We start from the raw sequence: 12,986 nt of genomic DNA, 5'->3' as shown, positions 1-12,986 counted from the left end.
CCTCTAACTGCGTTTTGGAGAGACCATTCCCTCCACGACTCTTTTGTTAGGCCCATGCCACCCACCAACCAACCGTCCCCTCCCGACACCTTCCTCTGCCATTGCAAGAAGTGCAAAACCTGTGCCCACACCTCCCACCTCACCTCTGTCCAAGGCACCAAAGAATCCTTCCACATCCTGTCAGAAATTTATCTGCAGTTCCACACACATCATCTACTATATCCATTGCACCCGATATGGTCTCCTCTACATTGGGGAGACAGGACGCCAATTTGCGGATTGTTTCAGAGAACATCTCTGGGACACCTGCACCAACCAACCCCACCGCCCAATGGTTGAACACTTTAACTCCTCCTCCCACTCCACCTAGGACATGCAGATTCTGGGCCTCCTCCATCGCCAAACCCCAACGACCCCATGCCTGGAGGAAGAATGCCTCATCTTCCCCCTTCGGACTCTCCAACCACATGGGATCAATGTGGATTTCATCAGTTTCCCCATTTCCCCTCCCGCTACCTTACCCCAGTTCCAACCTTCCAAATCGGCACCACCCTCTTGAATGGTCCTACCTGTCCATCTTCCTTTCCACCCTCCTCTCCAACCTATCACTTTCAGCCCCATCTTCTTCATCTATCTATCACTTTCCCAACTACCTTCCCCCCAGCCCCACCCCCTCCCATTTATCTCCCAGCCCACTTAGCCCATAAGCCTCATTCCTGATGAAGTGCTTATGCCTGAAACATTGACTCTCCTGCTCTTCAGATGCTGCCTGACCGACTGTGCTTTTCCAGCACCACACTCTTTGAACCCGGTTCTCCAGCATCTGCAGTCCTCACTTTCTCCTTCTGAGTCCAGCAGTAGGCACAGCATCACGATGCCACAACAGCTCTTCCTCATCTATAATAAGTATAGTCTACAAACCCTTGAACCGGTGGCAATCCAGCAATATGGTCAAATGCTTTTAATCTTTCTTTATGCTCATTGAGGGAGGTGATGAATTATTGGTATCTTGCAATATACTATGGGAATAGTCGAGAAACTAAAATTTGAAAACAATAGTTCATGATTGATTAAGGTCACTTATAATCACATAATCAAAATTTTACTTGATTACAATACTGTCTGAAAGATACAAGGCACATTGGATAGTGTCAATGACCTTAATAATGTACTGTCAGTGCAAGGGATGCACATGGCACCCAATTAGGCTGCATTTCATCTACTATGAGCAAGGAGGTCCAAATGAATCTAAAATTGAAGAATAAGTGATATGTTTTTTTCATCTACATCTATTTTTCTGTGAGATCTAACCTTGCTAATCAGTCTCCCATGGGGACCCTTGTTGAACGCCTTACTGAAGACCATATAGATCACATCTACCACTCTGCCCTCATCAATCCTTTTTGTTACTTCTTCAAAAAACTCAATCAAGTTTGTTAGGCCAGGTGCTGGCAGGTGGGACTAGATTGGCTTGGGATATCTGGTCGCCATGGACGGGTTAGACCGAAGGGTCCGTTTCCATGCTGTACATCTCTATGACTCTATTCTGTGGGTTCTCAGTGGTGACACTGATGCTGCAGCAACAGTGGGAGGCTCTAGTCTCCACTGTGCAGGAATCCCTCACAATGTTTGAGCTCTTATGGCCTCACACAACCAGAGCTGACCAACATGTTCATCCAGGACAGTGGGATATCAGCCCATCACAAGCAGAACTGACAGTGATGGGGAAGCACCATGGCACAGCACAAAAACAAAAATGAGAAAACTAGAGACAATCATGCCAGCACAGGTGATATAATGTTGGTACTTTGAGTTTTCTGTCATTCAGCTATTCTTCATTAACTTGCTGTTTTCCACCAGATGCTTCTTTGATGCTTAAGAATGAAAGGAAAGCTTTGTTATTCAGTCTTGGGCTGTAAACCACATGAATAGACTTCCTGAACAACTGAGGTCTTCAAGGAAGTGCCTTGGGGTCAGAGACTTCCTCGTCTTAGGACTACCAGGAACATGCTACCTTGTCTATTCTTCCTCATCGAGCTATGGCTCCCTATGGGCCTCCTCAGACTTGCTGGTGGGCTCTTCCTCTGATGTTTCATGGCAACATTCCATGTCCTGGCCCTCCAAGTTCATACTCTGCAGCAGACCAAGATTGTGCATATCATATATCAAGAGAATATTGCATTGCACATGAAAATTGGCTCAGGCTGCTGGAATCTCACCTCCAAAGTTTCAGCTGCTACGGCTATTTTCTCAGAATGTACCTTTTTCTGTACTTTTGTAGCATTCATTTCTGCCCATGACTTGTTGTCACATGTCACTGTCCATATTTGATCTATACACATTCAGTAAAGTGATACAGCCCTTGAAAAGTTGCAGACAATTTCCTTCTTGACTGTTCAGCAATGAATTGGTCAATTTATAGAAAGCAAGTAGGCTTCTGGCTTTGATTCTCTTTCACCTTCCTTTTTTTGAAAACTGACATCATGACACCTTTTGTTGACCTATCAACATATCACCCAGTTTTACAGAGGCATGGGAGAGAGCAGGGGTTAGAGATAGGAATTACACCTAATCCGTATAAATAAAATTCAACAGTTTTCCTTTATTAATTCATGACACTGGAACTTATCAGCATTGTGCTTGTGCCTATAACACACAATCACCAGAACAGATTTAAAAAGTAATGAGTCATGCAAAATGTGATCAAGTGAACCATTGTAATAGTTAAACACTCCTTTCACTGTGTGTGTTGCTCTGGAAGTGCTCTTCAGAATGCCTGTCACAATTTATTTGTTACACCACAGTCATCACAGGGGCACAGCTCTTGCCAGCAAGTGGCGGAAGTGTTGGAAGAATAGGGAGGATTGGAGGTGGCAACCAACACATCTGGCTAAGCCATATATGATGGCACAGTAACAATGAACATAACACCATTAAATAACAGTCCCACAGCTTACCTAATTTTTATTGCTACCATCACTGTGTCCTCTTGGCCACAATGCTAGACTAAAAGCAACTGCAAAACAACTATCCTGAACAAACTTCATCCAAAAAAAATCTTCTATCACATGCATAAATCAAGTCATCTCTTTCATGCTTTCCTTTCTTGCTTGGCTTCAATGAACCTTTGCACGCCTTCATTTCTACTCCATTCTGTGGCTTGAGAAGGCCTAGCTGTGGACCGCCTGACTTCAGCATGTGTGACAGTAGGCTGGTTGACTGGCTGACAGGCAGTAGTGGGGCACTGGCTGGGTAACAGTGGTGAGGGGATGAATGCTGACATCCTGAGAAAGGGCAGCAGATTGATGCTCCACTGTGCCACTGCCAAACCCCCTGGGCAATCCCTCAGCATTCTAGTAGCCTGCTGGAGCAATGAAGCATGAATTCCCAAGAGACCCTTCCAAAATCTTTGAAAGCCAGTATTCCCAGCCATGTCAGTAATTTGCCTGTACAGGGCAGCAGGTTTATACAAACTTCAGCCTGAGCATCCACTGCAGCCACTGGTTGATTTTGCTTGCGCGGTAATTGAAGTTGAGATGTTGGCCGTTAGAGGAAGATCATGACGGAATCCCCAAGTTAGGGTTTGCTGCCACTGTCACTGTTTTCTGCTGGCCAGTGAATGCATCAAGCATTCCAGATGCACATGCTTTATCCTTTAAGCTATTCCACCAAAATTCTTAAACAAGCTCTCTGCAGAAGAACCCATTGCCAACTTCACACTCCAAAAAGCTGGCACTTGTGCTCTCCTTTCTCCCTGCTTGGAGCAAGTTGCTTATGCTTGCCTTATCACATGGTTGATCCCATTTCTATACTAGCCTGTCCAAGTACACAAAATGACAAAATCTGAATTATGTTACCCTCTTCTTCTTCAACCTTTTTCTGAACTGTTGCCTGGCAAATGCTTGCAGGAGAAAACACAGGAAGGGGAAGAAAGAAAACATTGTGAAACTATCTGCAGCTTGTGTATCAAAAATGATTATGGGATGTGAGAAGAAACACTAGGTATGGGCATAGAGTTTTCTCAGGCAAGAATACATAATGAGACTTGGCTGAGAACCCAGACAACCATTAGAGAGCTGAAACATCTGAGTTCTTGCTTGATTGTGCTGTGAAATTGAAGGTGTGTACTGTACGTTTAATAGAGAGTGAAATCTGAAAGCCAGCAAGCACCTGTCATGTGACTGACTGGTAGTCACAGAGTGTGCTGGAAAATTGAAAGATATAACATTTGACTATAACTATAAAATTGAAAGATATAACATTTGACTCAAATATGACTATTTGAGTTGTTTTTACAGTAGTTTGAATTTAACCAATCAGTTTAACTTGGAGTCATGATTCGGAGATGCCGGTGTTGGACTGGGGTGTACAAAGTTAAAAATCACATAACACCAGGTTATAGTCCAACAGGTTTAATTGGAAGCACACTATCTTTCGGAGCGACGCTCCTTCATCAGGTGATTGTCCGAAAGCTAGTGTGCTTCCAATTAAACCTGTTGGACTATAACCTGGTGTTGTGTGATTTTTAAGTTTAAATTGGTTAAGCTACTAAAACCCAATTGAATTTGAGTGTTACTGTTTTGACAACATGAAACCAATGAGACGATCCGATGTTTGGGATATTAAAAAAAAGCACTTTGAACAGTTGGCCAGAAAGAGCACCGACTGCTGTTGAATGACACACTCTCTGTCAAAGAGCCCTTTTTCATATGAAACGTCTTTGCAGCAGAAGACCGAAGATGACCCACGGAGATCTACAAACAGAGGATGATTGATACCGGAGATGACAGCCACTGTCTGCTTTTGAAAACTGAGTTGCTGTAAATTTAATAGGGGCTTAACTGGATCAGTCTATTGTTACACAGTGGGAGGTAGGTAACAAACCTTTAAGAGAAAGGAGAATTAGAGTTGTAAATAGTTGTTGATTAATGTTAATTTTAGAGTTAAAGAATAATTTTTTTTCCTTCAACTAATGGAATTTAGGTGGTTTTCTGTCACTCAATATTTAATGGATTATAATGCGAGGTGAGCTTTTCTGTGTGTTTGGTTTAATTAGCAGAAGGGTTTAACCACCATCTCGTAACAATTGACAGCTCTGATGTGTGATCTCTATCAATTTCATAATGTGTATTCACACAGATTTAATAAGTGTCTTGTGTTTTCAGGTATTGAAAATTTAACAAGTCTGGATGATTGACATCTTTATTATGCTGAATTAGAAAGGAGTCATCTTTAAATATAGTGAATTTTATTTGGTCAAAAGTTACAATTTTTTTTAACGCATCCATCTGTCTCTGAATGGTTCTATACAGTGTTTAGTGGATGAATGAAATGAGATCTGACCATGATAAATGGGGTCATAGGTATGTTTGGAGGCATGGATGGGATATGGGAGTCTTATGTGAGAGGCATCAGGAGGTGCAAATGATATGCACAGGAGGGCCTTACAATATTTTTACAGCTGGGATGAAGTCCCACCATATTGAGACAGGCATTTTAAATAGCGCACCTCTGCAGCTGACAACCTCTGTGGCTGCATTCAAAATGTTTTGGCTATCTCTTCCTCTTCTTTTCTTCCACTAGTAGCTGGTCTGGGAAAAGTCACCAGTCTCAAAGTCAGAATCGGGATTCAACAACAGAGTTTGTTGTACAAAGAAACCGGGGAAAGAGAGATGTCCGTCAGCACGGCTGTCAGCTGCGAGCCTCCTCTCACCCTCCGAGCACATGTCACGATATTTTATACATTTCATGGTATAATGGTCCAAATATTGAGTCTTTGTTTGTACAGCATGGTTTGTTTACAGAAAACATTGTCAGTTTCAGCAGCTACGCAGAAGTCCATTGCTGCAGTAACTGTTGTAATCACTCTTCCTGAGAAGGAAGATCATTTTCCATTACTGCAAATCTAAGGTATTAACACTTGTATACAAGCAGTCTCAGGTAGTTAACCTTTATATTGAAGGTGATGGCTGGACTCAGATACTTCGGCAGGCAGTAGACATTCCTGATGTGTATTCTCTCCCCCACCCACCTTAAACTAATCATCTATGTTCTGTGTCTATTGTGCTGGTGTCCCATTGGCCTCAGGCAGTATCTATGTATGCTTTGCTGTACTTTTCCATGTAATAGCTCAGCGGCCATCTTGTGTGCTAAGTGACCAACTTAAGGCTCAGCAGCCATTTGTGTCTATGTACCCCATGTCAGTATGCCCCGTGTCAACTCCCACTTCAACATCAATTAATGTGATGGAACTTTTATTGTATTTAATCACTATCAATTTGGTTTCCATTTTTATTTCACTGGTAACTGTGACCCTTTTCCCGCTGCCGTTAAATTATCTCTAATAAATTCAGCTATTCAATCATCTCTATGTCCTCTAAATAAATTCCAGTTGGCAATGTGTAAAACCAGGTCTTGATTTTTCTGTAACTATGTCTCAGTGATCCTTACATTGTGTGGTTTCTTTCAATGCATGTTTGGCTCTGGCTGCCCTGTTTAATTTTGGGCACTGTGTGCATTTCTGCACAGATATCTTGACTTATTGTTAATTCAATTTCCTCACATTCTGTTTAACCATCATTTTAGACTCCAGTCTGATACCTCCACTTAATCCCATGCCATCAATGTCTTTCATTATTTTTGTGTTTATGGTTACCTGCCCTGTTCAGTTTATATTTAGGCTGCTGATGTTTTTTGTCGAGCACTCTCCTCTTACTAGTTTAAAGCATTTACCACATCTCCACTTACTCTTTTTGCCAAGCCACTTGTCTGTTCTCAGTTCAAATGGAGACTAGCCCATAGCTGCTATTCCTTCCTACACTTGGGCTAGTGTATGTGTCATTAAATGAGAAACAAAGCTCGCTCACTAAACAATTGCAGTCCGAGACAAAAATCTGAATCAGTAGTGTCCTTTATTTGTACACTTGCAAGTGGGTGCAATGTCTAATGCCAGGCAAGGCAAAGACAAATACACCTCATATTCCACAAACTTTCAAACTTTATACAATTTGAGCTTACATCACTCATTTCCTTAAGACTGATCCCACAACTTCTGTTTATCCGGCCTTGTCCGTGACAAATGCCTATCTCTGGCCCCCTCCATAAGGTTGTTTGACGTCATCCCACTGCAGGTCATCGCTAGGCATATCCTTTCGTTATCAGCATTTATTCCTCTCCGGAGGCCACTCTGACCTTTAATTAGGGTTTGTTCCTGTGTCTCCGTACAAGTGGGAAAACAGATGTTTTTCCTACTGTTATACAAGTGATTACATTCTCTTACAACTTCTTATCTATTCGCCCATACATCTACCATTGTTTTGTAATCACGTCTCATGTTGACATACCATTTTTAACGGATTATATATTTCCTCTATATAGTCCCCATTCTTGTTAACTCAGCTCTTAGCCCAAAACAATTACACACTGATGTGAGTTCATTTACTCTGTATCAGAACTTATAATTGCAGAAATAACATTAATTCACCTATATCCCACAATTTCCCCTTTTTCTTTTTAATTACCATTTGTTATCTTCTGCATTTTTTTTTTAAACATCATTCCTGAAATTCGCAAGCATCATTCCAGAGATTTCATCCATCTTGGTTTCACTCATCTCCTCATTATTTAGCCGATAAAGTTCCTCTGTCTGATTCCCTCTTAGGGGCATCTGTTTCATCAAGGCTGTTTCAATCAGTCTTTGGGTGAGCCCTCGTATACAGGGTATGATACAACAGCCAATGGCCACCAATACCCCGACTACTACTATCAGGGAAGTAAGGATAGAAACCACCACCCCCTTCCATTTTCCAAACCAGGATTCAAGCCATCCCGTGAGAGATGTGTCTACTCCTGAATTCTCAGCCAGTTCCTCTGCTAAAGTAGTCAATCCCTGTAAGGCCCAAGTAATTGAACCATCAGGCGCAGTATTATTAGGAATAAAGGTACAACAGCTTCCTCCTAACATCACACACACACACCCTTTTTCTGCTAAAATCATATCAAGGGCTATTCTGTTTTCCCATGCCATCCTACTTGTCGCATCAAGCTGTTCTGATATTCCTTTAACCGCATCTCTTGTATAATTTATAAATCGCTGTTGATTATAGAAAATGTAATTTATCCAGTCTACATTTTTATTAATTGTTACCCACCAAAAGAGAGCTGACTCAAAGCCTGCTGCAATCTGGTTACGAGCCTTGAATTCATCAGGCACTCCCCTAGGGACTCCTACCGAGTCGAGATAAATCCTGTCATCAAAAGAAGTATCTAACAGTAATCTCTTACCCCTTCCCTTTTTCCCTACTATCTTTTCCTTCTCAAATGCCAAGGTAAATGGAATTGCCAATTGTACAATTGCACATATCCCTCTCCAATCCGGAGGTAGGGTGGGTCTCAATATTTTGCCTCCACAGTACCACCACAGATCCGCTCGGGGAACCTTTAGTGCTGAGTAGTTCCCTCCCTTCTCCATTTCGGTAACATTCTTAATCTCTGTACATAATTTCAGCTCCCCCAAATCTCTCGACCGACTTGTACCTCGCCTGTGCACACATGACGTGTGATTTCCAACTGCGGCGGAAAATGTGGGGGGACTTTTGCATCTTTCTTCTCCAAGGGAGGGAACATCAGAGATAGGGAGGTACAATTCCTATCATTCCATGCAGTCTCATCTGGTACAGGGCTATCATACATTTCATGCCCTTCCTGTCTCACTTCCACCCGAGCGGAAAGGGAACCACCTGGGCCACTGGCCTACCGGAGGCACATGCATAGCAATTGCTTTTGTTCAGACTTTTTACAGTGTACTTTACCCATTCAACCCAGGCATTTGCATCTCTGTACCCAGTTTCTATTTCGATTGTCTGTTTCAAGTCTTTTTACTACTTTAGGATCATCGGGAGGGGTGAAGGGTTGTATCTTATTACCCAGTAATTCTACCCGTTTTCCCTGTCCTACACTAATTCAAAAACAACAGCCCACGAAATCCTTCCCATTTGCTTTCATTTCAATCCCAAATGTTTCATTTAATTGTATCTCATAAGTGCCCCCCCCCCCCCAGAATTGCTTCGTGCCATGTGGTTTTCCTTATCGTTAAGTATATTGGGTTACACTTTTTATCGGGACAATCGCGAGCTGGTCGGAAGGGGGCCCGGTGTACTGTGACGAGACCAACATACCAAGTACCATCCCCAAGGCCATCCCCATAGGACTTAAGATGTATCTCTGAACTGCGGTACTGTCTTTGATTAGCTATATCCCCACAATTTACTAAGCTGCATGCATCAGTGTCTATTACTTGTGGATTATCAGACTCCGGAACCGTTAATAATACATATGAAAATGATATTTGACAAAATCCCAATACTAAGAGGGCTAGCATCATAACTCTAAACATTCCCAGTATTCTAATCATCATGCTGAAGCACAGAAAGACTTAATATACAATCTTACAGAAATAATCCCGCTCTCACGTCGCCATTGTATAGTCAGTTACTCAAAGTCTCTTTAGTCTGAGTTTTAGCGGGTCTTGCGTTGATTCGGCTGTCCAGATTTCTTCATCAACTGAAGGGTCCACTGGCCCTTTGATCCAAGTGTAATGAGTCCAGCCTTTTTCTGCCGTCCTTATTGCCGTTTCGGTAGTCAAAAGAGCCTGGTACGGCCCTTCCCAGTCCGGCTGCAATTTAGTCTCTGTCCATGATTTTACTAAGACCCAATCTCCTGGCCGGATGGAGTGAACAGTGAATTCAAGGGGCGGAGTCTGTGCCAATAGACCCTGTTTTCTGAGGAAAGATAAAGAGGAGGACAAGCCCAGTATATACTTTAAAAACAAATCTTTAGTTTCGGGAATTGGCAATTCTCCATTTGTTCCTAGATAAGGTAATCCAAATAAGATTTCATAGGGGGATAGTCCCAAATCTTTCCTTGGGGCTGTTCGTACTCGCAAGAGAGCTATAGGTAAACATAGAAACATCTGGTTTCTATTATCAATTTAGAGAGCTGTCGTTTGAGTGTTTGGTTCATTCTCTCAACCCTTCCTGATGATGGCGGGTGCCATGGAGTATGGAACTTCCAGGAAATCCCCAACCCCTTCATTACCCCCTGTAACACTTTAGAGGTAAAATGAGTTCCTTGGTCGGAATCTATACGGTTCACTAGCCCATATCGGGGAATTATGTGCTCTAATATTGTTTTAGACACCCCATTCGCAGTGGCGGTAGCTAGGGGGTATGCCTCAACCCAACCAGATAGATGATCTACTATGACCAACATATATTTTAGTCTTCCTACCCTAGGTAGTTCAGTATAATCTACTTGTATACTCTGGAAGGGTCTCAATCCTGGGTCTCTTCTTCCCGGGGCCTGTTTTCTCAAGACTTTTTTCTTTACCTTTCTGCATATTATGCATCCCTCACATATTTGTTTAGCAATGGTATATATTCCTTTACATCCATATTCCCTATGAACTAAATCACACATTGCTTGGACTCCCCAGTGGCTGCCTTGGTGTAGGACGGCCATAATCTCCCAAATCATTTTGTTTAACATTTCCCTTCCATCAGGTAACCTCCAATGCCCGTCTGCTGTTTTTGTAGCCCCTAAATCTCTCAATTCTTTTTCTTCTCTTTCAGTAAATATAGGAGTTTCCCTAGGACCTGGGACAGGTATTAGGGAATGAATCACCACTTCTTGTGGGTTCAGGGTGGCTTCCCTCGCCACTTCATCATCTAATCTATTTCCCCTAACCTCTGGTTCATTTCCTTTCTGATGACCATTTACGTGCACTACTGCTATCTCTCGGGGGAGTAATAGAGATTCCAAGACCCGTTTAATCAATTCTTCATGAACTAATTCCTTCCCCCGGCTATTGATCAGTCCTCTTTCCTGCCATATCTTTCCGAAAGTGTGCACAACACCAAATGCATATTTAGAGTCAGTGTATACTGTTCCCTCTTTATTTTCTAATGACCTAAGGGCTCTTTCCAAAGCATAGAGTTCACAGGTCTGAGCTGACCACCCATTTGGCAACCTTCCTGCCTCCACCACACGACCTTCTGTCCCATCTACAACTGCATACCCATTATGTCTTTTCCCTTCAGTCACCCGGGATGATCCGTCTATAAAAAGTCTAGCCCCTGCATGAAGTGGAACATCTCTCAGGTCCATACGGACCTTAGTTTGGTATTCAATAATGTCAAGGCAGTCGTGCCCTGGATTCTGAGGAGAGTCTCCTTCCCCTTTCCAAAGAAAGGCAGCTGGATTTAAACAATTGTCAGTGACCAACACTAGATCATCCTTTTCTATCAGTATCGCCTCATATTTCAAAATCCGCGAGTCTGTCAACCATCGCCCAGCTTTTTGGTTTAGGATCGTTCTCACTTGGTGTGGGGTGCTTACTATTAGGGCTCCCCCAAACGTAAGCTTTCTGCTTTCCTCCACCAACAGTGCAGTGGCAGCCACAGCCTGCACACACTCAGGCCACCCTCGGGATACTGGATCCAATAGCTTTGAAAGATATGCTACTGGCTGTCTCATCCTTCCCCACCTCTGGATTAATACTCCCAAAGCCTCTCCCTTATCTACAGTGGCAAAGAGGTGGAAAGGTTTATTTAGGGAAGATAAGGCTAACACGGGGGCATGAATCAAATCTCTTTTGAGTTTCTCAACTAGTTCTTTTTCCTCATCATCCCAATTTAGACATTTTGGCTCCCCCTCTAATAGTTTGAGATATAATTTCCTAGTCTTCTGAGCATAGGAATCTATCCACAATCTGCAATATCCCGTTAGACCCAAAAATTTGCGTAACTCCCGTTTAGTGCTGGGCAGTGGCATCCCCACTATTCCCTCTATTCGCTCCGGGCTTATCTTTCGCTTACCCTCACTCACTAAATGTCCCAAGTATTTTACTTCTTGCTCCACATATTGTAATTTGTTTTTAGATACTCGCAGTCCTTGCTGGCCCAGGAAATTCAATAATTTGTTAGTGGCTTCTACTACTCTGTCTCTTCTTATTCCTGATACTAAGAGGTCGTCTACATACTGCAACAGGGTAGTCCCCTTGGGGCTGCTAAATTTCTCCAATATTTGTTCTAACATCTGTCCAAATAAATTCAGGGATTCCGTAAACCCCTGGGGGAGCACGGTCCACCGGTATTGCTGTTTCCGTCCTGTCTTAGGGTCTTCCCATTCAAAGGCGAACAAATTCCTACTTTCATCCGCCAAGGGACAAGCCCAAAAGGCATCCTTTAAATCTATCACACTAAACCATTTGTGGTCATGAGGGATCTTACTTAATAACGTGTAGGGGTTTGGCACCACTGGGTGCCAGTACTGTACTATTCGATGAAATGTTCTCAAATCCTGCACCAATCGATAAGTTCCATCAGATTTCCGCACTGGTAGAATTGGGGTATTATAAGGAGACATACATGGCTCCAACAGTCCATCTCTAATCAGTCCCTCAATTACTAGCTGCAGTCCTCGTTTACCTTCTATGGAAATAGGGTATTGTCGTTCACAGACAACGTCCCCTTTCCGTTTTAAATTTATTAGAAGGGGAGGGATCTATAGTTTTCCACGATTCCCTTCTCTAGCCCATACAATAGGGTCTATCTCTCTCTCTACATCCTCTGTCAACATTGCCAGCTGTACAACTAATTCTTTTTCCTGAATTCCAATCTCCAGTCCTAAAAGGATAATTAAGTCTCTCCCCAGTAAGTTACTTCCTATCTCAGGAATATACAGCAGTTCCCCTGTGACCCTATCCTTAGGACCTTCTATCATCATAGGTTCAAATACCGGAACAGTAAATCCTTCCCCTTTTACCCCCGAAACAGTAATTGATCGTGTTGACATTTCTGCTTTCCTTGGTTTAAAATTCAGCGATGACCGTGCTGCCCCCGTATCTACTAGGAAGACTACCTCTTCCCTACAGGGTCCCACCTTAAAGTTTATCAAGGGTTCCTGGTGGGCCCCCGAGGGCAGGAACC

This window comes from Chiloscyllium plagiosum, unplaced genomic scaffold, assembly GCF_037043375.1.
Source record: "Chiloscyllium plagiosum isolate Xiang-an unplaced genomic scaffold, Cpla_swu_hap1 HiC_scaffold_5, whole genome shotgun sequence".
In the NCBI taxonomy this organism is placed as follows: domain Eukaryota; kingdom Metazoa; phylum Chordata; class Chondrichthyes; order Orectolobiformes; family Hemiscylliidae; genus Chiloscyllium; species Chiloscyllium plagiosum.
The sequence above is the reverse complement of the archived record's forward strand: the minus strand, read 5'-3'. Positions refer to the sequence as shown.